We start from the raw sequence: 26,859 nt of genomic DNA, 5'->3' as shown, positions 1-26,859 counted from the left end.
GTCAAAGGCTTTCTGGAAATCCAAGTACACTATGTCCACCGGATCCCCCTTGTCCACATGTTTGTTGACCCCTTCAAAGAATTCTAATAGATTAGTAAGACACGATTTCCCTTTACAGAAACCATGTTGACTATTGCTCAAGAGTTTGTTTTTCTATGTGTCTGACAATTTTATTCTTTACTATTGTTTCAACTAATTTGCACGGTACCGACGTTAGACTTACCGGTCTGTAATTGCCGGGATCACCCCTAGAGCCCTTTTTAAATATTGGCGTTATATTAGCTAACTTCCAGTCATTGGGTACCGAAGCCGATTTAAAGGACAGGTTACAAACCTTAGTTAATAGTTCCACAACTTCACATTTGAGTTCTTTCAGAACTCTTGGGTGAATGCCATCTGGTCCCCGGTGACTTGTTAATGTTGAGTTTATCAATTAATTCCAAAACCTCCTCAAGTGACACTTCAATCTGTGACAGTTCCTCAGATTTGTCACCTACAAAAGCCAGCTCAGGTTTGGGAATCTCCCTAACATCCTCAGCCGTGAAGACTGAAGCAAAGAATCCATTTAGTTTCTCCGCAATGACTTTATCGTCTTTAAGCACTCCTTTTGTATTTTGATCATCAAGGGGCCCCACTGGTTGTTTAGCAGGCTTCCTGCTTCTGATGTACTTAAAAAACATTTTGTTATTACCTTTGGAGTTTTTGGCTAGCCGTTCTTCAAACTCCTCTTTGGCTTTTCTTATTACACTCTTGCACTTAAGTTGGCAGTGTTTGTGCTCCTTTCTATTTGCCTCACTAGGATTTGACTTCCACTTTTTAAAGGAAGTCTTTTTATCTCTCACTGCTTCTTTTACATGGTTGTTAAGCCACGGTGGCTCTTTTTTAGTTTTTACTGTTTTTCTTAATTTGGGGTATACATTGAAGTTGGGCCTCTATTATGGTGTCTTTAAAAAGGGCCCAGGCAACTTGCAGGGATTTCACTTTAGTCACTGTACCTTTTAACTTTTGTCTAACTAACCCCCTCATTTTTGTATAGTTCCCCCTTTTGAAATTAAATGCCACAGTGTTGGGCAGTTGTGTTCTTCCCACCACAGGGATGTTGAATGCTATTGTATTATGGTCACTATTTCCAAGCGGTCCTGCTATAGTTACCTCTTGGACCAGCTCCTGCGCTCCACTCAGGATTAAATCTAGAGTTGCCTCTCCCCTTGTGGGTTCCCGTACCAGCTGCTCCATGAAGCAGTCATTTAAAGTATCGAGAAATTTTATCTCTGCATTTCGTCCTGAAGTGAAATGTTCCCAGTCAATATGGGGATAATTGAAATCCCCCACTATTATTGGGTTCTTAATTTTGATAGCCTCTCTAATTTCCCGTAGCATTTCATCATCATTATTACTGTCCTGGTCAGGTGGTCGATAATAGTTCCCTAATGTTATATTTTTACTAGAGCATGAAATTTCTATCCATAGAGACTCTATGGAACATGTGGATTCGCTTATGATTTTTACTTCATTTGAATCTACACTTTCTTTCACATATAGTGCCACTCCTCCCCCTGCACGACTTGTCCTGTCCTTCCGATATATTTTGTACCCCGCAATGATTGTGTCCCATTGGTTGCTCTCAGTGAGTTGTGTTACCATCAGACTGCACAAAGGTGCCTGAAGGACTAACCAGGAGGTAAGAGTTGGCGGTGGTATTGGTTACAACAATTAGATACTTTAATAACCAATCTTCAAATAACTCATTTTAGTGTGTATTTTACCTGTTATTGCATTGGCATGAGAGAGCTGTCTATGATACATCACTCCTATGTCTATACTATGAGCTTTATCTTTACATTCAGTGGTTAATTTTGCTAAAATAAGTACATATTCTATAAAGAAATATTTGTTTACTTCTCCTTTCTCCATATGCTAATGGGAGGGAAGATTTCATTGTTTCTAGTATGGCAGTCACAAAATTGATATATAGAAGACTAAGGTGTTTGTTCACTTTTTAGTTTGCCTTTTGGAACATGGAACAGTTTTAGGAAAAGTTTAGTGTCTGACATACTGAACTGGTAAGAAATGTTCACAGTGAAATTTGTGTCCCTACTTGCATATTTCTTATTGGCATCTTTGTAACACATACATCTGAATGAGAGATTTAACAGTAATTGTAATTTTATTTTCCTCTTGGCAACTGGGTGAGGAATAGTAAGTAAATCCAATCAATTATGTTAATTTTCTTTGCAATAGATAGATGAATTAGATATTGATAAAGATCTTAAGTGTGTGATATTTCTTTTGGAATTTGATTCATCCCTTGGCCTGGTAGAAATCCATGAGCAGCTAAAGGAAAATAAATATAAACCTTTCAAAGTTGAGTGTAAAATACTTTTCACAGAACAAATCACTTGAGGGATCTGGTGAGGCCAGGGGAGCGAGTCATTTGCAGCTTAGAGAAAAATCTCTTGAAATTGTCACTTGGTTGTTGGCAGTTCTATGCTACAGAGCTGACTGGTACAGATTTAGGCCTCAGTGCCCAAAGAGTGGCCCCAAGAGTTGTGAATTGTGGCTCACAGCCAGTCACCTGCCTCCTCTAATTGTAAGATGAAGAGGATAGAGCTGTTCAACACCAGGATTTATTTCTCATGAACAGAAGAATCAGTTTATATTAATCTGTTAAGGAAAATTCAAGTACAGGGATATTAAGTTGTGTACGTTTATTGATGCTACAATTTGAAAACAAGTTGCTGCTCTTGGACTCCTTTGCAAGTTACTCTGATGACCATTTTAAGGTTGAATTGGTAAGTCGAGATCAATGTGAGTGTCCGACTGTATGAGAAGCTGGGAATAAATTCTTTGGAGGAAAGAAGCTCTATATTTTATTGAGGTATCTTTCACTCCTACAGACGCCTTATCAGTGGCTTTCATTTTTGAAAAAAGAAGGAACTCCACTATGCACACAGGTAGTCTGGTTATCCTGCTCTGTCTCATTTCCATAACAAGATCCTTCTCACTCTCCATTTGATGCCACAATGTGCAATTATATCTGTGTATCTCAGCTAAGTGGGGAGAGTTGTATTCCACTTTGGGAATAGTGTCTCGAGTGCAGCTGCAGAGCCAGGAGAAAGAACTTGCATATATTTTGATGGCCCCCACAAAATCTATTGATCTGTTCTTTGCATTGAAATATATTTTGGAATTGGAGAGAGGTGCGCACATGTGTGTGTCTGTCTAGAGAACATTTCCCACTCCTTTTTAACAGGTGAAATTTTGGGCATTGAGTACTGTGCTCAAAATATCTCTTTAAATCCAATTCTACGTATCAATCTAGAAGATCTTTTGCTAACTAATAATTAGATATTGTAATGTGCTTAAAAGGCCCAAGTGCTTATTACTTTCAACAAAGCTTATTTATTAATTATATTCAGTGTCCAGTGGCATTGGAACAATGTTTATAGTGGGGGTGCTGAGAGCCACTGAACAAAACTGTAAACCCTGTATATGATGGAAAGCACTTCAAGCCAGGGAGTGCTACTGCACCCCCAGCACACCTGTCAGTGTCCCATGTATTCAGTGACACAATGGACCCAGAATCTGAAGCAAGAATCCCAATGTGTTGTACATTACATATGGAGAAGGGTGTGAGCATGGGCTGGATAACTTTGAACAGCCAAGACCTAGGGAGTTTGGCCATGGAGTAGTAGATGCCAGCCACAAGTTCTATTGTTCTCTCAGAGACTTCTCTACAACCAGTGTGTGCTAAGGGAGAATGGAGATTTGTGGTCAGATTCTGTGGTGCTTCTCATCTCACTAGGCCTTGATTGCTCCAGTTTTATCCAGATTCAGTATGCATACCTCCCTGTGTGAGAGAATGAGAGCTCTCACATAACTTCAGCAGCTGTTCAGTGTCACAGCCAAAATACCTGATTCTGCAGGAAACTCAACAACATCAGAATTGTGGAGGACATAGGGCTTTGACTATATGAAACTGAAGTGATTTAAGCTTTTTCTGGAGAAAATATAGGTGTTGAGGGGAACTGATCACACAATTAGTATCTTCAGTCAGTTCACTGTTGGAATTAAATTGATCTTTTGAGTATTTTCTGCTGAGTTTTATTTATGCTCTTGTTTTCAACATTGTGAAGCACTGTGGTCCACAGGGATGGAACTTTGATCTGACATTTTTATAACACTTTAATAATAGGTACATAAAATATATTAAGAGAACATTAAGGTTGCAAGGTCAGGCATTCAACAGTTAGGAAATTCCAGAATTAAGGTTGCCCGTGCAGTCTTAATTCTGCTCCTTTGCGCACATACATGTTGAAACACTCTTTAATTACATGATTTCATACTACTTTTTCCACAGGACATCTCCATCACCAGGGCAGCCCTGCCTCCTAGCCAAATTTCAAGGTTTTGCTCTACTGCATGGAAGCACACTAGCGTTTCTCAATGGAATGGCTGCAAAAATTTTAACATGGGGAAACAATGTATTTTTCCCAAGTGGCTGACCTGTTTTAGCTTAAAGCTTCCAGGAAATGTCAGCCTGAGGCAGATGCCAGGAACTATTACAGTTGATAAAGTTATAAGGAACCAAAAAGAATCTAATCATGGAAAGTTGTCAGGCAAACTTAACAGTAGTTGGCACTGCCACCTCCACCTATGATACTTACTACTTTTATGTACTACTTCAGGTACAAAGTACTTTACTTAAAAGCATTTGGTAAACTTTACTGATGGTATCATCATATGTGCCAGTTCTGTTTTTGCTTACAACCGCTGTTGCGTTCAAATTGGAATTTGATCAAGTTGCAGCAGCTAACTTCCTACTCTTTTCAACAATCTCAAATCTTCCACACATCTAGCTCCCCTCTTTGTCACTGAAGTCCACTTAGGCCTCAAAATCATGGCTCTTCCCATGGGCTTTTGTCCAACAGTTCAATAGGTGGTACTTCCAACATGGCACGACATCTAATCACTATAATAATAGTGCTTAGCACTAATATGGTGTCTTCCATTTCAGGATCACAAAGTAGTTTACCCCATTAGGAAGTCATATTTTACAGATATAGAGACGAAGGGTATATTTGTACAATGGAGCCTACATCAGCATAGCTCTCTCCAAATGGCATTAGCTTAGGATGATCATATTTCCATGTGCTGAATACAGGACACCTGGTAAAATTACTCGTATTCAAATGAGTTCAATGGCAATCAGTCAGAACTACGCGGTACAAACATTCAAATTAACATCAAGTTGACTGAGCCCCTGTTCAAAAGAAATTCTGTGTAGTTGGATTCTTTTTATTAACCTTCTTATCTTTAAGGCTTTAGGGTTCACATGGGGAGGGGTGACACACACGCCCCTACTTTCCCACCCCACCTCTCTCACATGGGGGTGACCAACCTACCTGACCCTCCATGCTTGGTTGGGCCCCTGGGACAGACCCGCCTCTCCTGGTACCTGGCACCGCGTCTTCCTGAGGCAACACTTGGGGGGCACACAGGGTCACATGCACCAGTTTTCTGTCAGGATTCACACCAGATTGTGGCCAGCAGCAGCCGTTCGGTACTGTGTGGGAGGGAAGGGATGGAAGCTGCTTCCAGCCGCAGGGGAGAAGTGGGGGAAGGGATGACCTGGCCCATGTCTTTGCAGAGCTCATCTTTTCTCTCCCCACTTCCCTACCCTGTGGCTGGAAGCAGCTTGTCCCTTCCTGCCCGCACAGTGTCGAAAGGCAGCCAGCACCTTCAGGCTGCTGCTGGCCACCGATGTAACTCAGGTACAGAGCACGCAGGAAGGAGTTAAGCCCTAAGGATGCATTGTGCACCAGGGCCCAGGGAACCTGACTGTAGGGGCTTCAGCGAACCCGGCAAGAGAGGTGGCTCAGCAGGGGAGGGTGCCTAGGGGATGGAACAGCCATATGCTCCCTGGGGGCAGGTGAAGAGGGTGCTAAGCCCCTGCTCCGGGGGCTGCTGTGGAGCCTGCAGGTTTGGGGTGGGAACAGGTTGGAAATCACTTCCCCCCCTACCCCCATCCTACTCCAGAGCTTAGCTGAGGGGCAGAGAGGCTTCTCTGTGCCAGCGCTGTGCGGGGCTTTGGCACATGCAGGGCTCGGCTCCTCCTGGCCAGCGCCCCGGGCCAGAGGGTCTTGGGCTTTCCCAGGGCACCGGCCCAGCCAGAGGTAATGGGGGAAGGAAGGAGCCTGCCGGCCAGGCTGTTGGTGAGCTGAGCATTCCAACCAGGGGCTGGTTCTCTGTACAGCACTGGAAGCAGGACGCGTCCTAGCCGGGGGAGCTATGGAGGAGCAGCAGGGCTGGTGGATGAAGGGGCAAAGCAGGGAGGACAGCAAGAGAGGGAGCACATAAAAGGCTGATGGGTGGGCGGCAGAGGCAACAAGTAACCAGCCGCCACCTGGCACCTGCCCGCACTCATCAGCCAGCGCAGTTTGCAGGGTCCAGTCAGTGCCGGCCGGAAATGGGACGGAGGGGCGGGGTCCTGCCAGCCAAGAGCTAGCACACTGCGGGGGTTGCACTGACAGACCAGCAAGGGGAGCGGCTGTGCCCCGTGCACTGAATCTTTGCCCCACCATCAGCCTTGCACATTTCCCCCCCCATTGTCAGCCACTGGATTCTGCCCTATCCCCTGCTCACCGCTGGTGGGTGGGCAGCTGGGGAGCAGGGATCCAGTGAGCAGCAGGACCTGCCAGTATTGATGGGGGGGTGGGGGACGAGAGAAAATACAGGACAATTTTTCCCTTTTAAAGAAAAAGGTGGGACACCCGCAGGAGGGCTTTAATACAGGACTGTCACTTTGGGGGGAGGGATAGCTCAGTGGTTTGAGCATTGGCCTGCTAAACCTAGGGTTGTGAGTTCAATCCTTGAGGGGGCCACTTAGGGATCTGGGGCAAAAATTGGTCCTGCTAGTGAAGGCAGGGGGCTGGACTCGATGACCTTTCGAGGTCCCTTCCAGTTCTAGGAGATTGGTATATCTCCAATTATTACCTTTATAATGGGATATCTGGTCATCCTACGTTAGCCACTTCAACAGAAGCCCTCTTCCATCAGTATAGCTGCATCTTCATTGGGGTGTTTGTCAGCATAGTTGTGTCAGTCAGGAGTGTGGTTCCCTCCCACCCCCATCCTTGACTGATGTAGCTTTGCTGATGTAACTTTTAAGTTGAGACCAAACCTGAGGCAGATGTAGATTTACACCTTCTTGTGGCAGAGCTGGGTATGGAATCCCTCTCCTGGTGCTCAGTCCTTTGCTTTAATCAGAAGACAGTTTTGCACCAAATTTGTGATATTTTTCAACAAGCTGGAATAATTCTACATCTATTCCATCTAGCCCTCAACAGAAGCTGCACAGAAATGCAGAGTGTACAGATTCAAATGATTTAAAAAAATCAGGATTGATGTTGACTGAAGGCCTTCTGATTTGGACTACTTCCAGTGTCCCAGAGATTATAAATGGAGAATATAATTCTAGTAGAATGCGGGGAGAGAGACTAGAGGGAGGTTGAGGAAGTGTATCAAAGGTATCTCGGCTAGTTGCTGCACATGCTAGAAGAGAAAGTGCTGCTAGCTAGTTACAGAGACAGTAGCCATAGGAGTGTCAAATATGTATTAAACTTAGTGGACTAGTATTTTGTTGTAGTTTATTTGAAACAATTATACATATTTTAAAAATTCAATGTATGTTTTAAAAGTTCGCAGTATACTAATGTGTTACTGAATGTTGTTAGGCTTTTGGTAGAAAAAAATTCATCCTGATATCAGCATCATCCATCCCCAGGACTGAGGAGTATTTGCATGCTACTGATTGTGATCACAGACTCACAAACTAAGTATTTTTAAGAGTTACAGACAAATAGTACTAAAAAAGTCCTACTTTTTTTAACTTTAAAGGAAAAACATGTTTCTAGACAAATAGCAGGTTCTGTAAAATATTTCATTATATTTTAATCTGTCTCCATACCCAGCAAGTTTCAAAACTGTTGTACCTTTTAAATATTATGATTAATTATAGATTAAGAACTTTTTCAGATGGTTATCTGATTTTTCTCTTTTACTAATCATATAGTAATTTGGCTTTTCAGATTGGAAAGAATAGACAGGATTATTCTTAAATAGTTTTCTTCCAGCTGTGCAGTGGGAACCATTATTAGGATTTTTGTTTTTATGGAAAGGGATTTGAATTCTCATCTGTTGGACTGTAGACATAATTACCTAACACAGCTGTAGAGACTTTTTCAGTAGTAGAGTTTGTTATGGAAAAGTTATGTGAGTAATTTATAAACAAAATCCAGTCCCTTGGAGTAATACAGTAAATTCTGTTTTTAAAATATTCCTCAGAGGGTAGTTGTTTCATTTAACACTAAAATGTTTATCCATTCTGTACACATTCAAGGTTATTGACAGATTCCCAGAGTATGCTGCAGCAATTCTGTATAGTGCTGTGAACAAAGTGATTGATGTTTTAGGAAAGCTGGCAATTGTAGTAGCATTTTCCACACCCAGTTCATACTTAAGAAATAAGCAGCAAATATAAAGCAGTAAAGGTTTAATGTACAGGGGTTATTTTCTTGATTTTTATCATAGCTTCCTGAAACAGAGACACAGGCTAGAGGGTCAAAACAGAAATTATACATTTTGCTATTCACAATTACAGACTAACATGTGATTCTTTATTCCAAATTCTTTTTTTATGTTTTGATTTAGGGTGTTGAGTGCTACACTTAAAGTAGGAACTAATGGCTCAAGTCATCAGTTAATATAAGGTAGGGAGTGGAGCATTAAAAGGCTATACAGAATGTGATCTCTTTCAAAAAGAGAAACAGACTTAAACCCACAGGTTATCATTGTTTGGCTGACACATATATTACTTAGAATTTTTTTTCCTGTGCCTCTTGATTTAAATAGATTTAAGGTTTTCATAACTGATTGAAATATCTTCTCTAAAGCTTTCTGTTGATGGGTAGGTTCCTCTATTTGGTGTCCTGTGTTCTTTTTATTTAAATTAGACTAAGATTTGCGTGAGACACTTACCTTTTGCAATATGCATCAGATATCTTCTAATTTATCAAACATAACTGATGTGCAAAACTTCCAATATGATGCATCTATATTTTATGAACTAGTAACAACAAAAGGCAGTTGTGCCCCTCAATAAGCACAAAAACAAGTGGGTAGGCTTGGTTATTCCTTGAAGCATGTAATCGCACATTAAGTATAATTAGGCTGTGTGAATAATGCAGCGCATATGCAGGGGCATGCGCAAGGAGGTGCAAGCAGGGGCACAGTTCACCCAATAATTGGCAGGGGATGCAGAACTCCTCCTACCCTGGGGCTGTGGCGGGGAGAATGAGCGAGCGTCCCTTCCCCCAGACTGGAGGAGTTCCACGCTCCTTGCTGCAGCCCTGAGGCTGGGCACTGTGTCTGGAAGAGCTCTCTCTCCCCCCCCCCCCCCCTTTTTACTGCTATGGTATTTCCTCCCTAACATGCAGCGTGCAAACTCGGTGGAGTCACACAAGTATTCCCATAATGTGAGGTTATGGATGCATGTGTGCCTACTTGGTTTGCACATGTTCCCTCCCCCCCCTCCCCCCACGGTTAAGAAGGCCGTGTTCGAGGTGGATTAAAGGTACAGTTCGTTGAAATGATGAATATATTGCTGTTTGTTTCTTTGCAAATGATGTATGGGCATGTGTTGTTATGGTTTAATGTGTATAATATGTATGTATTTACTGTGCCCCCCAAAAGTGGTAAAATTTAAATTCCTGCACGTGCCCCTGTGCGTACGGCTATCAGCATAGCGAGAGGCAGAATCCTGAAGCTACTCGCTTTTGCTGTCAGAGAAAAAGAAGGTTGTAGCTCTCTTTGTGTATTGATGCCGTAGGCCAGAGGTGGGCAAACTACTGCCCGTGGGCCACATCCAGCCCGCGGGACCCTCCTGAGCTCCTGGCTCGGGAGGCTAGCCCCCGGCCTGCCCCTGCTGTTCCCCCTCCCCCACAGCCTCGGTTCACTGCGCCACCGGCGCAATGCTCTGGGCAGCCAGGCAGTGCAGCTGCAGAGCCGCTGCCTGGCCTGGTGCTCTGGGCGGCACGGCTGTAGCGCTGCCAACCACCGGTGCTCCAGGCAGTGCAGTAAGGGGGCAGGGAGCGGGGGGGGGGGTTTGGAAAGAGGGCAGGGGAGTTCGGGGTGGTGGTCAGGAGGCAGGGATGTGGATAGGGTCGGGGTAGGGAACATGGGGGAAGGGGTTCCCAGGGGGCAGGGGTTCTGGGGGGCAGTCAGGAAGGAGGGGGGGTTGGATGGGGTTCCGGGAGCAGTCAAGGGACAGGGAGTAGAGGGAGTGGATGGGGCAGGAGTCCTTGGGGGGACGTCAGGGGGCGAGAAGCAGGGGATGGGTCAGATAGGGGGCATTGGCCGGGCTCCACCTGGCTGTTTGGCTCCAACTGGCCCTCCATACAATTTTGGAAACCCGAGGTGGCCCTCAGGCCAAAAAGTTTGCCCGCCCCTGCTGTAGGTAGTCTAGAGATTCTTGATTCTATGAGATATCATATCAAAGGTAGCAGATGGTGTGAAAAGCTGTGCAGGTGGAAGATTATCAGGGCACCACAGAGGTATAAGACCAAGGAGGCCAGAACAGCTGAAAGACAATGTGGCCAGGACAACAGACTGAGGGGAACAGGTCTTGAGCAACCAAACAGCTGTGGTTGAAGTTTATATCTGCTCACAGTTCCAAAAAAAATAGTCTGAGTAGTCCCATTGGCTCTAGATAACATGTGTGCCTTTAATTCTTTGTCCAAAGTTGCATTGCAGCTCTCAGACGTCTATTGAGAACAATACCAATTAATTTTTAAATTGTGGCTAGTAAAGTTGTGACGGGTTGAATCACAGAAACTCCCTTTGGACCTGCCACCTGATGTGCCGAGACTACCTCTAAGCTCGTTTTCTCTGGCAGCTTGGGACTTCAGTGCCCTGCCTGGTTGTGCCAGACACACTAGCCTGCAACAAACACAGACCCTGGTCTGAACCACGTCCCCCAAAAGCTGCAGGCTTGACTGAAAACAGCTTAAGAAGTGTTCCTATCTCCAACACCCAGATGCCCAGCTCCCAATGGGGTCCAAACCCCAAATAAATCCATTTTACCCTGTATAAAGCGTATACAGGGTAAACTCATAAATTGTTCGCCCTCTATAATGCTGACAGAGAGAGATGCAGAGCTGTTTGCACCCTCCTCCCCACCCAGGTATTAATACATACTCTGGGTTAATTAATAAGTAAAAAGTGATTTTATTAAATACAAAAAGTAGGATTTAAGTGGTTCCAAGAAAGAAAAGACAGAACAAAGTGAATTACCAAGCAACATAAAATAAAACACACAAAGCCTCAGACAGTAAGAAAGTGATTACAGATGACATCTCACCATGAGAGATGTTCCAGTAAGCTTCTTTTACAGACTAGCCTCTGTCTACTCTGGGTCCAGCAATCACTAAAACCCCTGTGGTTACTGTCCTTTGTTCCAGTTTCTCTCAGGTATCCTTTGGGGGTGGAGAGGCTACCTCTTGAGCCAGCTGAAGACAAAATGGAGGGGATCTCCCAGGACTTTATATAGTTTCTCTCTTGTGGCTGGACACCCCTCCCTCCCCCTGTGTAGAATCCCAGATACAAGATGGAGTTTTGGAGTCACATGGGCAAGTCACATGTCCATGCATGACTCAGAACTTTACAAGTGGCAGCCATTGCTTCCATGCTACCTTGAATGTCCCCAGGTACACTTCTTATGTGGAATGGAGTCTTCCAAGGTCTATTGTCCATTAAGTGTTTCTTGATTGGGCACTTAACTTGCAAATTCCTTTCTTAAGAAGCTGGCCAAATACCTTACTAAGGCTACTTAAAATCAAAAGTACATAGCCAATATTCATAACTTTGAATACAAAAATAATATGTGCATACAAATAGGATGAATATATCCAGTAGATCATAACTTTTGCAGTTATGCTAAATGGCATATTTAGTATAAAACATATTCCAGTCATGTCATATTTACACTCATAAGCATATTTCTATAAAGCCTTATGGGGTGTAACATCACAAAGTTAGTTAAGTGTTATAGCAATATTAGGATGTTAATTAACGAATTTGTTACCAATCATTGTTTGGTTCTTTTTATTTGTCTTCTGGATTTTGAGCCTGTAGAGTTCATGTTTCCAGTTTTTGTTTGTCACCCTAAGAGCTATCTCTCCTTCCTCCCCCTTTTAAATTATAACAGAGATTCTCTCACTCGCCAGCATTTGGGGGCTTTAAGAAAAATACCAAAGACTGATGAGAAAATCATGAGTTTGCACTGATATTCTTTCTTGGTCCCATTAGTTTGTCTTTAAGTGACCCAGCATTAATCTTGCAACTTTTCTCTATAGTCTGTCCTGCACATTTGTCAGTGGCTGAATGGTTCATGTCCATTTTTGAGTGTTTGGTTAGCCTTCCCTCCTAAACCTTGCTTTAGTATGTATACTGGGCTATGCAAGTTTACAGTTTCATGAAAACAGACCTTAAGCGTGTCTCTCTTATCAGCCTGATTCTCAGCTCTTTTCTTACTATCACAAACATGTTGTTGTTGTTGTTTTGTTTTGTAGTGAGTGGGAAAAATATGATACATACTCATTACATCCTCTTCATGTGTCATGCTCATTCTGTCTAATGAATTGCAAGAGGAAAATAAAATCTATGTACAGTATAGATATCTGCGACCCATCATTTGGGCTAAGATTATCCAAAATGGAGAAAACAGAATAGTTACAATATTATACACATGTTATGCATAGATTGTAGTTAATATTAGTTGCTTTATCGTTATGTACTGTAAACCCAAACCTCATTATTCTCTGCATTTGGGATAACTGATGATGGCAGGAAAGTTTCAGTGGAGCCAATATAAATATTAAGTCAACACAGTTCCTGGATATCCTCTAGGGGTTTATCATAACTAATCATTATAGATTATTTTCATTTTAAATCCAACTCCTGCCAGGCTTATTCTAAGAGGTCAATTTTCAAAATTTGCAGTGTTTAAAATTAGGTACCTAAATCTGTGTGCTGATTGGAAGCCAAAAATCATCACTTCAGTTTCTTAAAAACTTTTGTTTGAAGTTTTCTCTTGTTACCTAGCCTTGCGTCTATTTAATACAGAGTTTGACATACAGACCTATATGAAGTAATATGCACTCTCTTCTCAATGAGGAGAAAAGCTGAGTGATTGGTATCCATTTTGAAAATCTAAAAGACTGGATGAGGTAATGATTTAAAGACCTTCACCTCCATGTCACAAGTCAAATTTGGGCCAGGTTGGTGGTAATAAAGTCCAATATCTTTGCATGGGTATTTGGTATCCTTTATGAAATGATACGTTGGTAATCCAGTTCCTAGGGGACAAGTGTCTACATCACAAATGGGAACATCAACAGGATAGAATGGGCATAATGAAGGATTAGAATTGCCTGTCATGGGTCTTTTCGGAAGGGCAGAATGAAAAAACACGTATTGTTGCAGCTAGTGCAATGCCTGTTTTGACTTCAGTTTCCACTGTTACAATATGACATCTTTCATGAGCATGAAATTCACTTACAAAAATTAATTATGGCTTTAGCCACTAATTAGGTGCATTTGGGTTAGATGTGTGTTAGCCACTGGACAGTTAGTAATAGCAGACCTGCTGATTGCTTTTCTTGCCAGACTCTTTATCCAGAGTCTGGAAAAGCTTGATGATTTCCCAAGAATGAAGGCAGATTATATAGTTGCTAAACAATGTACAAGAACTGCGCAGTGTTTGTGATTGAGGGCCTTGTTGGGTTGCCATTATCACTTACAGCTTCAGAAGAATCCCTTGCAGGCTACATTAAGGCTGTGTTCATTTGGGCCTTGGGGTTTTACTGGACCTGAAAAGTGTGAGTAGTTTGTTTAGTTTTCAGAGACTGCTGCTACCTTGATTGTCTTTAAGAGCAGGTAGTGGCTGAATGTGTCCTGAAGGATTTCTTCAGTCTTGTTTTTCTGAGGCAGGAATCTCTCTGGGAAGGGGCTGAGGGCAAAGTGGTGAGTTTAGGAACATTCACAAGAAAATACTATGTATGTTTTACTGTTTGAGTTTTTGTAAATGATGTTTGCATAGTGTTTAACTCCCTGTATATTTGTATTTTCTTGTCAGCAAATGGCCCTTCTCTGAAGAATTGATTGAACATTTCATTCCCCTTTCTCCACTCCCAGCCCGGAACATTAATATTGCCACAGTATTTTGGTATGTGTGTGAGTCACTAGACCTTATAGGGGAAAGAGCCTCTTCTACTGTTGAGGTTTAGCAGCAATAGTTAGAAAATCTGGCAATCTTCCCTGCACTTCCCCTCCTATTTAGAACCAATAGTCTCTGAATACATTGATTATCTACTCAACTCCATGCAGCTGGAATTTGTTAAGAGGCTTATCGTAGCCTTTGAGGCAGAATCTGTTTTTAAAATTGGCCATTTGTGAGATGAAAAAAAAAAAGTAGATCTGAACCTGAACATTGTAAATTAGCTCATGTTCCTTTGTCAGGGTTCCAAGTTGGACTTCTGTTCACCTTTTGGGGAGCTGCAGGCCAGTAAGTGGTCACTTCAGGAGTAGAATTCCAAGCATTAAAAACTTTGGGAAAATATCAGGAATACATACTACGACTCAGCCAAGATTTAATTGTCTTTTTACCTTTTAAGTCTTCTCCCCTTAATTGGGTACATAAAGTGTTTCTAAAGCACTTAAACAAAATGCCAGTGAAACAGAAGAAACTTTTCTGAGGCTGAGGAAAATGGACTAATGTTTACAGTTTCAGCCTACTTTTACCATACAAGCTAGATTTTTACATGTGAAGATTCTTTTCTTGTAGTAGGGAAGGTTGTCTGAACTCTCCATTGTTTTTTATTAGTTGTAAATTGTGCCCATTCCAGTAATAAGGAAACTTCTGTAGCGAGACTCACTACACACAATAAACAATGATACATAATTTAAAATAATGATAACTAAAAAAGCTGTTTCTGATCACATTCTTGGTGGCAGCCATCCTACTGAAATTACATCATGACATTAACCACGTGAGAGTTTATAGGAAGATGTTCAAAGGCGGAGAGGGAAATCAGGTTCCCACATCTAACTGCCCTTTCTGTCTTTCAGAATCTCCCTTTTTAATGTAAGATTAGAAACGAGTTTCTCAATCAAAATTTACTTTAAATTCTATTCAAATTATAGCTACTAATGTAAAAATTATATGAATCTAGAAACTAATATTTAAAATAGCATCAGCTCCCGTAGACTTCAGCTTAACCAGGTCGATGTATGTTAAAGTCTACACTGCCTTGTTGATACTAGTGTGTTAGAACATGCTAGCTAAAATGTTCCAACAGGTATTCTAACAAAAGGCACCTTTTTAATCCTAGTTAAGACAAGGGCAAAATGACCTTTTGCCTAGTTGATCCTAAACTGGCAAATTGAAAAGCAGCTTTGTAGTCTTGCGATCACCAACACAATCAACACAAAATAGGATTTCTGCTAAACAGTCAGAAGCAGCCAACTCCACAATTCCTTTGTTTGTTTATTAAAACTGAAATCTCTAATGAGGAGAAAGTGTCATTTCAAGATGAGAGAGACTTCCCCATTGTTTGGTGGAAACTATGATGAAAATATAATTTAAATACAATAACCTTCCAAATTATTCGGCTTCATCTGATTTCGCAGTCACCAGAAGCCACTTTAACCATTATTGTCAGTGTTGACTAATTTTCGGTGCTTCCGTTTTTTGGGGCCCATCTTGTGCCTGATTGCAAGAGGTGGCCAAGACCTGCAATTTTTCTTGTTTTTAAAAGGAGTTGCAGGTCCCTCAATCACAGGGTAATTTAGAAGGTCATTTTGAGGCTAACATGTTTGTTAGAAATGTTCAGTCAGTCTTTGTATAGACAATAGAAGTACTGAAATATTTGATAATTAGCCGTTTGCTTATAGGTCCTGATCCTGCAGTTGGACGGCTAGCATGGATGCCTTCTCCCACGTGAATTCTCACTGAAGATAGTGGGTACTACATGGGCACAAAGTACTGCACTAGTGTCTCCAATTGCAAGATCAGGCCCATCGTTTGTAATTTCTGTTGAAAACTGTGCAGTGTAACATTTGTAGATCTTGGAATCCTAACCTGGATGATCATGTTAACCACATTATTGTACAATAATAATACTAGAGTATTTTAAGGTAGAGCTGAGATAAAAGGAAGGATTCTGGTAGAGGATCATTCACAAAGCAAATATTGAAGCCACCAGGATTTGAATGCTGTACTATGCTTTTGTTTTCTACTTGGAAAAGCCAGAAGCAATCTCCACAAAGAAAACAAAGCCATGTCTGTTTGCTTAATTTTACTTTACACTATAACTGACAGTAAGAACACTAAACTAAAATGAAGCAATTAAAACATTCTAAACACTTCTGATTTTTTTTCCATAGAACCCTTGACTCATAATAATTCTGTGCAAAATGACTTCAAGGAAATGCATAAAAACAGATTTCACAAGCCACTTAGTAACAATATCAAATGTTAAAGTGCATTTTATGTTTTTTTTATCAGAAGGCTGACTGTTTAGTAAAGTATTTTATTACTAAAAATAACAGTAAGCAGATTTTGCCTTTGGCTGTATATGTTCATTAAAACGCCTATAAATTGTTGCCACATAGTTGCCTGCATTATACACTATGGATATTTTCTGTTCTATTACCTTAAGCGGTAAAAGAGAAGCAATTGTTTTCCCTATAAATAGAAAATATTTTTTAAATTAAGTTTCATTTTAATGTTGTGGCTATGTAAACACTGGGGGGAAGAGGGGAATAAATATTTTATATCACAGTTAGCTTTAATTCATTTTTTTTCTTTTCATTGATAACACCAGGTTTTAATAATTGTAAACCTGGGAAGATTAGCTAGTCAGGTCCATGTTGTTTCATTATTTGATTCCAATTTAAAAAATTTAACCAGCAACCTGTGAGTAAAACTCAAACGTTGGCATTTTTCACAGTTGATTTTCTTCATTGTTCTTGAAGGCTATTCTTGCTGCTAGCAAAGATTGCCTTTGTAGTCACTCAAGTTCCATAAAAACATTGTGAGCTCTTCACTATGGGCCTGACCCTGCAAGCTGTTTTGTTTTTCCTAAGGGGATGCTGGATGCCTTCAGTTCCCTTTGACTTCAGTGGGAGGTGAAGTTACTCAGAACCTTAGAGTATTGGGTTTGAAGAGTCAAATCTTGGTCCCATTTCTGTGTGACTAGGATTCGGCGCTAAGCTTCCTAAACTTATCATTTCATTTCTAAAAGATGACAGGAGTCTTCTCGTTGATTAGAATACTTCTGCTCAATACAACATTGTTGAGCCTTTGGTTTCCTTGCATCAAATGATTTAACGATGTAAAGCCCTTATTAGCCTTTATTCAATGTGGTGGGGTTTCATGCAGTAGAAACTCCAGGGAATTTTAAGGACTGACAGAAAATGGTGTTAATAACATTCAATTAATTTCCATATAAATAAAGCAGTGTGCCTATTTTCGTTTAACTAGTTCAGACTTTTAAAAATGTGCTGGCTTGTATAATGTTACAAAACCATAAAACACGTTGTAGGATTTTACTGTTGTTTACAGTCTGTGCTGTGGCTAAGGTACAGGGACCTTCTCTTCATATTACTGTAGTTACCCATGCCTAACGGTACCTTGTTTACTTCTATTTTGCTGTGCCTGTGAGCTGTGTTAAGGCTGCTATAGTTTAAAAGGATTAAAAAAATTTACTTATTTCTTATTACTTGCATCTGAAGAAGTGGGTATTCACCCACGAAAGCTCATGCTGCAAAACGTCTGTTAGTCTATAAGGTGCCACAGGATTCTTTGCTGCTTTTACAGATCCAGACTAACACGGCTATCCCTCTGATACTTTACTTATTTCTGTTTTTCCCGTATGTAAAATATTTTCCCACATGCATGTGATAGTTTGTATGTAGTGAAATTTTAAAACTTATAAGCAAGAATAATATTGTGTCAAATCTTAGTAGTCATTTTAGTACTGATGACACGTGCATTAATTTGTACTTGATAAGTGATCTTTGTATGACTAGGGACAGAGATGAACAATCTGTGCTAATTCTGCTAGGTCTGTCAGGCTGCTGGACCACAAAGTAATCATGACCCCCCTGCTAGACCTAGTAGAGGATAGTTGTTCTATACTGGCTGCATTCCTCTGATAGAACCCTGTGGGTCGTGATGGTCCAACTGCTCCAGCCCTGGAAGGCTCTCCTCTGCAGAGTCTTATAGGACTCAATCCTGCCTCTGGGTATGGCTACACTGTTCTGATTCAATGTCTTGTGAAACCACTGAGGATGGTAATGAGAGAGCATAAAACGACAGTAATAAATACATGGTTCTATGCGTCTCTTCTTATATGCAGTCTGCAGTTTTCCCAGCTAATCCATTGTTCCAAGGAAGATCGGCAACTGAATGAAAGCTGAATGTCTCAAGCTAAGCCTGGAAAGAGTGAAGTCTTGTTTATTGGATGAGGAGGAAGCACTTTGATTTCCTCAGTTTGGAGCATGTGCTGCTAGTAGTCAAGCTTATGAACAGCCTAGAAATCCTGCTGGGCTCTTTGCTTCTCCTAGACATCCAAATACTTATAGCCAGCAAAATCTCCTCCTCCCATTTCCCGCTTGCTGAAAAGAACATGTAACACACTGCTCTGCAGTCTATGCTGGTTTCTCATTCAGAACCAGTTTCAATTTAAGAACCAGTCCTTTCAAGTGCTGAAACGATTAGTTGTGTGCTTTCAAACAAAGCTGCTCTCTGTGCTGTTCCATAGCAGTTATGATCAGTTGGTATTCTATGCTGACATAGCCCAAGATTCAACTCTTAAAAGCCAAAGGCAAATGTTCCTTGGAGGCTGGGGCCAAATGGAGGGCAGGATGATCATAGGTTAGCTATGTTAAAGGCCATGCTGCAAAACACAGGTGTTCTACAAATAAAAGATCAGAAGAGTCTAGCAACCTTTTTGCAGAAACCAAATGACCAAAAGCTAAAGCAAGAGAAAGGTGAGTAATTTTGGTCCTCCTTTGAAAAATATGAGCATTCTGACCTACTTAGATAGATGAAACCATTACTCTAGTCCCCATTACATTAGTTCCACTGGTTTTTCTTTTATCAGTTTAATATTTGTAGCACCTCTGTGAGGCACAGCACTGGCAATGCTGTAGAAAAATGATAAACAGAACAGTAAGAGCATAAGTAGTGAGGAGAATGAAAATTAACCATATAATGTTGTCAGTTTCTCTCAAGCCTGACTTGGAGAGACTACCTAGCAGTTAAAGTGTAGCTCAGTCTTCATGTACTTTCAATCTTAAGTTCTTCTAAGACTGCCTACAAAAGTATCAGTTATGATAACTTTTGTGTGCTGTTGACATCTGTTCGCTTGGGATGGGATTGGAACTATCTGAGCATTTCAGATAGATGCTTATAGTGAAAAGTTCTGTGTCCTGTTGTTAAAATGCTCTTTCCTCCTCCTCATACCTCTCTAAGTGATATTTTAATATAAGTGAAAGCTAGTTTGAGATGGCTGAGGCATATTTATGCTAAGGAACTGGCTGGTTGTTCTGACTAGGAGGGTCAAGTCAAAAGATTCCAGAGGATTTGAACTGTGTCTAGGGTTAATGATGTACAGTTAAAATTGGCTCCTCTTGATCTCTGCTCATTCTGAGCCTTTGCATATAGTCTATTAATTGTGTTTTATAGATTCATATTTAACCAGACTATTATTAATGGTCTGTTTTACAATAATTTGGTCTTGAACCTAAGATTTCTTTCGTTCATGGGATTCCATTTTTTAAGGTGTTATAATATACCCATGCTCAAAGGACTGAACTGACTTACAGTTTGCAAAAAAAAAAATTGCCAAAGCAAAAATATCTGAATAAAAGCTATAAATAATCACTTTTGTTACTGTAACTTTGCACTCCTAGCCTGGTTTTATAGTTGTTAATTCTAAGTAGTTGAATCTCTGCATGTACTGCAGGATTGTATTATTACCTATGATGACTTTAGAATGCCTTATAAATTTTATTTCAGCAAAGAGCTGTATAAAATAAAATAAAAAATCAAGCTGGCAGAGAAAATAGGTCAGGAACAAAGAAAACCCCAAACTGTTAATGATAGTGTAATTGTTCCTTTATAAACGTTTTGTCAAACATTAACTGGCTTTAAAAAAAAACACAAAAAAAAAACAACTCACAGAAATGCGCCCAGGAGGTTTGTTCCGTTAGACACTGGGAAGGAGAGTGCACAAAGATTGGGCTTTCCATCCCTAATTACACAGTGGCTGCTGCAGAGCTGAATTACTCTGCAAGGTCTGAATGGTGCCTTTATATTCCTCTTCAAAAGTTGTGGGCTATGAAATTCAATCTAAAGTATTTTTAATGAGCATTCTGAATCTAAGTTTCAGCTCTTTTGAGGAAACAAGGAGCACAGTGTGTTGCTAAATAGCACCAAGGCCAGGAGGTTAGACTCATTCAGTATTTGTGCATTAAGGAGGAAAAATCATATAATTTGTGCAGCAGGTATATGTTCACTTCCAGAATTGTGCTTCGGCAATTTAGTTTTCCAGGGAAGAAAAGCTAATTAAAAAATTAGGTTGTCACATTATATGCCAAACTCCCAATTAGTTTTTGCAAACAAGTGCTCTAGTTTCTTCAGCTATATTTGCCAAAGGCAGTCTACATGAATCACTTAGGCCTTGTCTACACTGGCAAGTTTCTGCTCAGTAAAGCAGGTTTCTGTGGTGTAATTCCTGAGGTGTCTGCCAAGGCACTGCCAAGCCACTTAGTGCGCAGAAACTGCGCAGTTGCAGCGCTGTAAAAAAACAAACAAAAAAAACCACCCTAACAAGAGGCATACAGCTTTCTGCGCCAGGGCTACAGCACCACGGTGCCAGTGTAGACACCCTGGTCGATAACAGCGCTGAGATTGGCCTCCGGGAGGTGTCCCACAATGCCTGTTCTTGCCTCTCTGGTCATCGGTTTGAACTCTACTGCCCTGCCCTCAGGTGACCAACCATGAGCCCCACCCTTTAAATTCCTTTGAAATTTTGAAAGTGTCTTTCCTGTTTGCTTGGTGACACATGCTGTAGTTTCAGCACATCTTTCCAGGTGACCATGCCTGCTTCACTCACCAGGCGATCCCCCGCTTGGAGCAATGCCGAGCTGCTGGACCTCATCAGCATTTGAGGAGAGGAGGCTGTTCAGTCCCAGCTGCGCTCCAGGTGTAGGAATTATGATACCTATAGACAGATTTCATGATGAATGACAGAAAGGGGCCATGACCGGGACACACTGCAGTGCTGGGTCAAAGTGAAGGAGCTGTGGAACACCTACCACAAAGCATGGTAGGCAAATCGCCGCTCTGGTTCTGCGCCCACAAGCTGCCGGTTCACAAAGAGCTGGACGCGATACTCGGTGGTGACCCCACCTCCACTGCGAAGCCCAATGTGGATACTTCGGTGGCTCGTGTGCCAGTTGAGAGTGGAATGAGGAGAAAATCTTGAATGAGGATGTGGAGGGGGACCCAGAGGCAGAGGACGACTTGGAGGTCAGAGATGCATGCAGCCAGGAGCTCTTCTCTATCCTGCAGGAGGCTAGCCATTGGAGCTTGGCAAAGTGGAAACAGGAGAGGAGGCCCCTGGTAAGTGGCTTTGATTTTGGGAATTGCTGAAGTGAGTTGTTGGGATAGGAGGGTTGCAGAAAGCAGGCTTGTGTCTGTATGATGCGCGTACCACCACATACCTAGTCTGAGTGGCGGAAAAGGCTGTTGATTGACTTCCTCATTTCATGGGAATCTGCCTAAGAGTTCTCCATGAAACTCTCATGGAGATACTGGACAGTCAGCTGCCACAGGCTCTTTGGCAGAGCTGCTTTGTTTCTTGCCCCATTAAAGATAACTTTCCTGCACCACTCTGCTGTCACTGGCGGGGGTGGGGACACCATTGCACACAGGTGAGCTGCATAAGAGCCATAATGAACACAGCCTGTGGAAAATGTGGGGAACGTAATGATTATAAGCCCTCCCCCCCTCACCCCGGTGCTGGCTTTACCCCGGACCCACGTGTCCAGTGTTCAGTACGGTCCTGGAACACTGATTTCCCCAGCTCCTGCGGTTACTCACCATTTTGGGAGTCTTGTGACTTGTGTGCTTGCCCGAGGTCAGACAGTTACTGATAGGTATGTGTTTTAAATCATGGAATCAGTGGTCTGCGTGTTGCAAACAATACTGCTTCTGTAAAATGTTGCATTTTGGCTTCACAGATATGACCTTGGGAGCCCAGCCTCCCTCTTTGTTATCTCCAGCTGAACAGCTGCGCAGAATTAGAAAGTGGCCATGAAGAACTAAAGAGGACTTTCTGCGTGATGTCATGATGCACTCCACGGATGAAAAACAAGAATTGAAGGAGAGGCAGGACAGCGAGAAGAGGGACTGAAAGGAGAACCCGGTGTGCCAGAACGAAGCCAGAACGAAGCCACAGAGCGGCTCTTAAATGTTATGGAGCGCCAAGCAGACACGCTTCAGGCACTACTAGCACTGTAAACCGAGCAGCTCCGCGCCTGCCCTCCCTCCCCTGCAGCTGCTGTCGCAAAACTCTTTCCCGTATGCCTCCCAGACACTGCCAACACCCTCTTATCAACCTCCTGGCTCCAGTCTGTACCTGCTGCATTCCACTCCTGCCCCCTCACAGTCCATCCCTGTGGACTCCCAGTACCCACTGCACTCAACACGCATCCCTCTGCAGTTCAGCCCTGCTAAAGTATAGTAGCTGCTTCACTGTACGCCAAAGGACAAGGTTGCTTATGATACCAGGACATACACAAATCTTGAACCATCCCAGGACTCCACTTCCTCCTGGGACCCTCCCTTCCTCTATCCCCCACAGTGCAGATGTGTTTTTTTTTTGTTTGTCTCTCTCCTCTAGTTGTTGTTTTTTAATAAAAGAATTGTTTTGGTTTGAAAGCAATCTTTATTCCATTAATTGAAAGCAAACAGAGCCCTGCAAAGCAACAGACAGTTTTCTTAAACCTTCATAGTGCATCATCTGGACCAATCACAATCACCTTCTAGCGTTACAAGCACTGCAGTCCCGAACATAGCAACAAATATTACTGGATTTCGGCTTCAAATTGCTGCCTCAAGGCATCCAGTGCCTCTAAAACCCCTGGTCTCTGGCTGTTCAAATGCAGCCTCCAGGTGCTGAGCCTCAGCAGTCCAGCCCGAAGTGAAATTTTCACCCTTCCCTTCACAAATATTATGGGGCATACAGCACACTGCTATAAGCATAGGAATGTCATCGGCCAGATCCAGCCACCCATATAGGCAGCGCCAGCGGGCCTTTAAATGGCCAAAAGAACACTCAACAGTCATTCTGCACTTGCTCAGCCTGTTGTTGAACCACTCCTTGCTGCTGTCAAGGTTCCCCGTGTATGGCTTCATAAGCCACAGCACTAAGGGGTAGGCAGGGTCTCCCAGGATCACAATGAACATTTCGACTTCCCCTACAGTGATCTTCTGGTCTGGGAAGAAAGTCCCTGCTTGCAGTTTCCTGAGCAGGCCAGTGTTCCGAAAGATGCATGCATCATGCACCTTTCCGGACCAGCCTGTGTTAATGTCCGTGATCCACAAGCACCTGCACAAAGTCACGGTCTTTCGGAACAGGATGTGATTAGTGGCCCTGCACACTTTCATCAACACGCATCCAACAGTTGACTTTCCCATTCCGAACTGGTTAGCGACCGATCGATAGCAGTCTGGAGTAGCCAGCTTCCACAGTGCAATCACCATGTGCTTCTCCAATGACAGGGCAGTTCTTATTCTCGTGTCATTGCACTGCAGGACTGGGTTGAGCTCATCACGCAGTACCATGAATGTGGCTTTCCTCATCTGAAAGTTCTGCAGCCACTGCTTGTCATCCCAGACGTACATGATGATGTGATCCCACTATTCAATGCTTGTTTCCCGAGCCCAAAAGTGGTGTTGATGATGACACAACAGAGTCTGATGATGAGAAGGAATCTAAGTCTGAAGACAACACTGCCGACATCTACGATGACAATGCAGGTGCAGCTGTGACTGAAGCCAAGTTTAATTAACTGTTTGGTGAATCAGAGACTGATTCAGACTTTGAAGGATTTTAAGACTTTTTAAAATCTCCTATTGTTCTAAGTTACTTGTTTTAAATATCCATTTACTGATTTTAAAATTGACTGTAATTTTGAAGGTGAATACATATTTGTTCAGTTATGATTATAACAGGTTTTTCATTAGATTGCATTAAAATAATTGTAGCAAAACTTTTGAGTGTTTCTTGTGACACCAGCTTTTAAACTATAACGGGTTGAAAAACTTTGGCTCCCGGCCTATCAGGGTAAGCCGCTGTCAGGTCAGGACGTTTTGTTTATTTGGAGTGTCTGCAGGCAAGGAGCCCCTCAGCTCCCAGTGGCCGCGGTTTGCCGTTCCCAGCCAATGGGAGCTGCGGGAAGTGTGCCACTTCCTGCAGCTCCCATTGGCTGGGAACGGCAAACCACGGCCACTGGAAGCTGAGGGGCTCCATGTCTGTGAACGCTCCAGGTAAGCAAAATATCCAGGCCTGCTAGCGGCTTACCCTAATGGGCCAGGAGCCAAAGTTTGCCAACCCCTGAAATATAGGGTCGGCTTATGAAAGGGTCATACAGTTTTTGCTATTTTTACCTATCCATTTTGGGGGATTGGCTTATAAATGAACGGGCTAATGAACGAGTATATATGGTAATCTAGTTTAAAAGTGATTAACACTATTGAGAGGCTTGGACTGGAACCCCAAATCCAGATTCCCCCACCATTCTAGATTTTGGAATACTTGATATCTAAACTTTGCAGCTTTAAATAGTTGATTACAAGGTTTGCATGCATATGTTGCACAGTCCTTACAAATGTTTTGTAGCTGCATTGAGTTACATCCTACTAGTAGCAAAAATTTCAGTAGATGTGGAGAATAAACAAGTCTTAAAATGTTTAATGATTGGTCTAAAATTGTTGGCTGCTCATGTAGGTTGAATGAGGATGCTGATATATTAATAAATCATGGGAGAGTTCTTTATTTGTCCATTGAAAAGTACATGTGAACTAGTTCCAAAAGGAATAGTGTGTTTTAGTGTGGTTGATAAAGCTGTTTAATTTGAATGCCGCTATGCAACTGAAACTGTATTGAAGACACCATTTTCAAAAGAGTAGTAGATAGAATGGCTTCTTCATGTTGTAGTAATGCAGCTTGTAACAAAATTAGATGTGGATTTACAACCTAGGTTAGATTGCAAAGCCTTGTTTACACTAGGAAACCAATGAGCAATTGAGGTCCCTCAAAAAGATGATGAAAATGATTTACCTGGTAGTGTGGATGGGGGGAAACACAGGAGTCTACACTACGAAATTAGGTTGATTTTATAGAAGTCGATTTTTAGAAATCGATTTTATAGTCAATTTTGTATGTCCACATTAAGCGCATTAAATTGGCGGAGTGCATCCTCACTGCCGTGGCTAGCATCGACTTACGGAGCAGTGCACTGTGGGTAGCTATCCCACAGTTCCCGTAGTCTCTCTGCCACCCACTGGAATTCTGAGTTAAGCTCCCAGTGCCTGATGGGGCAAAAACATTGTCGCGGGTGGTTTGGGGTACATGCCGTCAGACATCTCTCCCTCCGTGAAAGCAACGGCAGACAATAGTTATCAAGGGTAGTGACTCTGGGAAATATGCGGGCCTTTTTAGATTTTAGGTGCATCAGATTCCTGTCCTTTGTTGCTGGTGCAGAAGTCTTGCAGCTGTACATTCCAGTCCGGTCGGTGCTGTAACACCCCATAGCACTTCTGTAGTTGACACATGGAACAGCTCCAGGGCTCTTGCTCTTTTGCCTTGGCTGAGGTACCTTGCCCTACCCAGACCTCCAAGCATTCGACACAGAAGCAGCTGCAGCAGCTGGCATTACTACACAGCAGCAGCTCCTTGCCTTTGCAGCAGACGGTGCAGTAGGACTGCTAACCGTTGTCATCCACCGCTTCTGTGCAACCCTGCTCTCTTGCTCCCCAGCGACAAGCTCAGGGGATCCATACTGGCTCTCCTGGGTGCTGCTGGCAGCAGACGGTGCAGCAGGACTGGTAACCATCCTCGTCGGACATGTAATTTGGCCGGGGGTTCTGGGAAAGTCTTCCCTGCCCGGCTCCTAGTGACCTCCAGGGAATGGTGTACGGCTCCATCACTTCCCCTGCAACTCTGCTCTCTTGCGCCTCAGCGATGAGCTCAGGGGATTCGTTCATGAAGCCTGGAAAGTAGTAGGGAGCAGTTCAACTATAGGCTGAGCACGTGGTGGTAGAATGTGCCTTTGGATGTTTAAAACCTTGCTGGCACTGTTGGTCAGACATCAGCGTAACCAACATTCCCATTGTTATTGCTGCTTGCTGTGTGCTCCATAATATCTGTGAGAGTAAGGTGGAGACATTTATGGCGGGGTGGGAGGTTGAGGCAAATCCCTTGGTGTCAGATTTTGAGCAGCCAGACACCAGGGCAATTGGAGAGGCTCTGAAAACCAGTTTCATGACTGGCCAGGCTTCGGTGTGACAGATGTGTGTGTTTCTCCTTGATGCAAACCTGCCCCCTTTGTTGATTTTAATTCCCTGTAAGCCAATTACCCTCTCCCCTTGGAAATACAGAAACCATGCATTCTTTCTTTATTTAATTAAAAAAAAAAAAAAAGATAACAGACAAGGTAGCCCTG

At 42.5% G+C, this 26,859-nt stretch overlaps 1 protein-coding gene across 5 annotated transcripts in view; it reads left to right on the top strand.

Annotated features, from left to right (window-relative positions):
* The window catches only part of FARP1 (FERM, ARH/RhoGEF and pleckstrin domain protein 1), a 327,115-nt gene that overhangs the window by 162,990 nt on the left and 137,266 nt on the right, over window positions 1-26,859 (top strand). The window contains exon 1 of one of the 5 annotated variants that reach the window (XM_045009297.1): window positions 18,963-19,113. The exons of the other annotated variants lie outside the window; for them this stretch is intronic. The gene's annotated coding sequence lies outside the window, so the exon portion shown is untranslated. Of the gene's footprint in view, window positions 1-18,962; window positions 19,114-26,859 lie in introns of those variants that run through there. 5 annotated transcript variants of the gene reach the window in all.

The sequence above is a fragment of the Mauremys mutica genome, chromosome 1, assembly GCF_020497125.1.
Source record: "Mauremys mutica isolate MM-2020 ecotype Southern chromosome 1, ASM2049712v1, whole genome shotgun sequence".
Lineage (NCBI taxonomy): Eukaryota > Metazoa > Chordata > Testudines > Geoemydidae > Mauremys > Mauremys mutica.
Note: the sequence above shows the minus strand (reverse complement) of the source record. Positions and strands in the feature narration are given on the sequence as shown.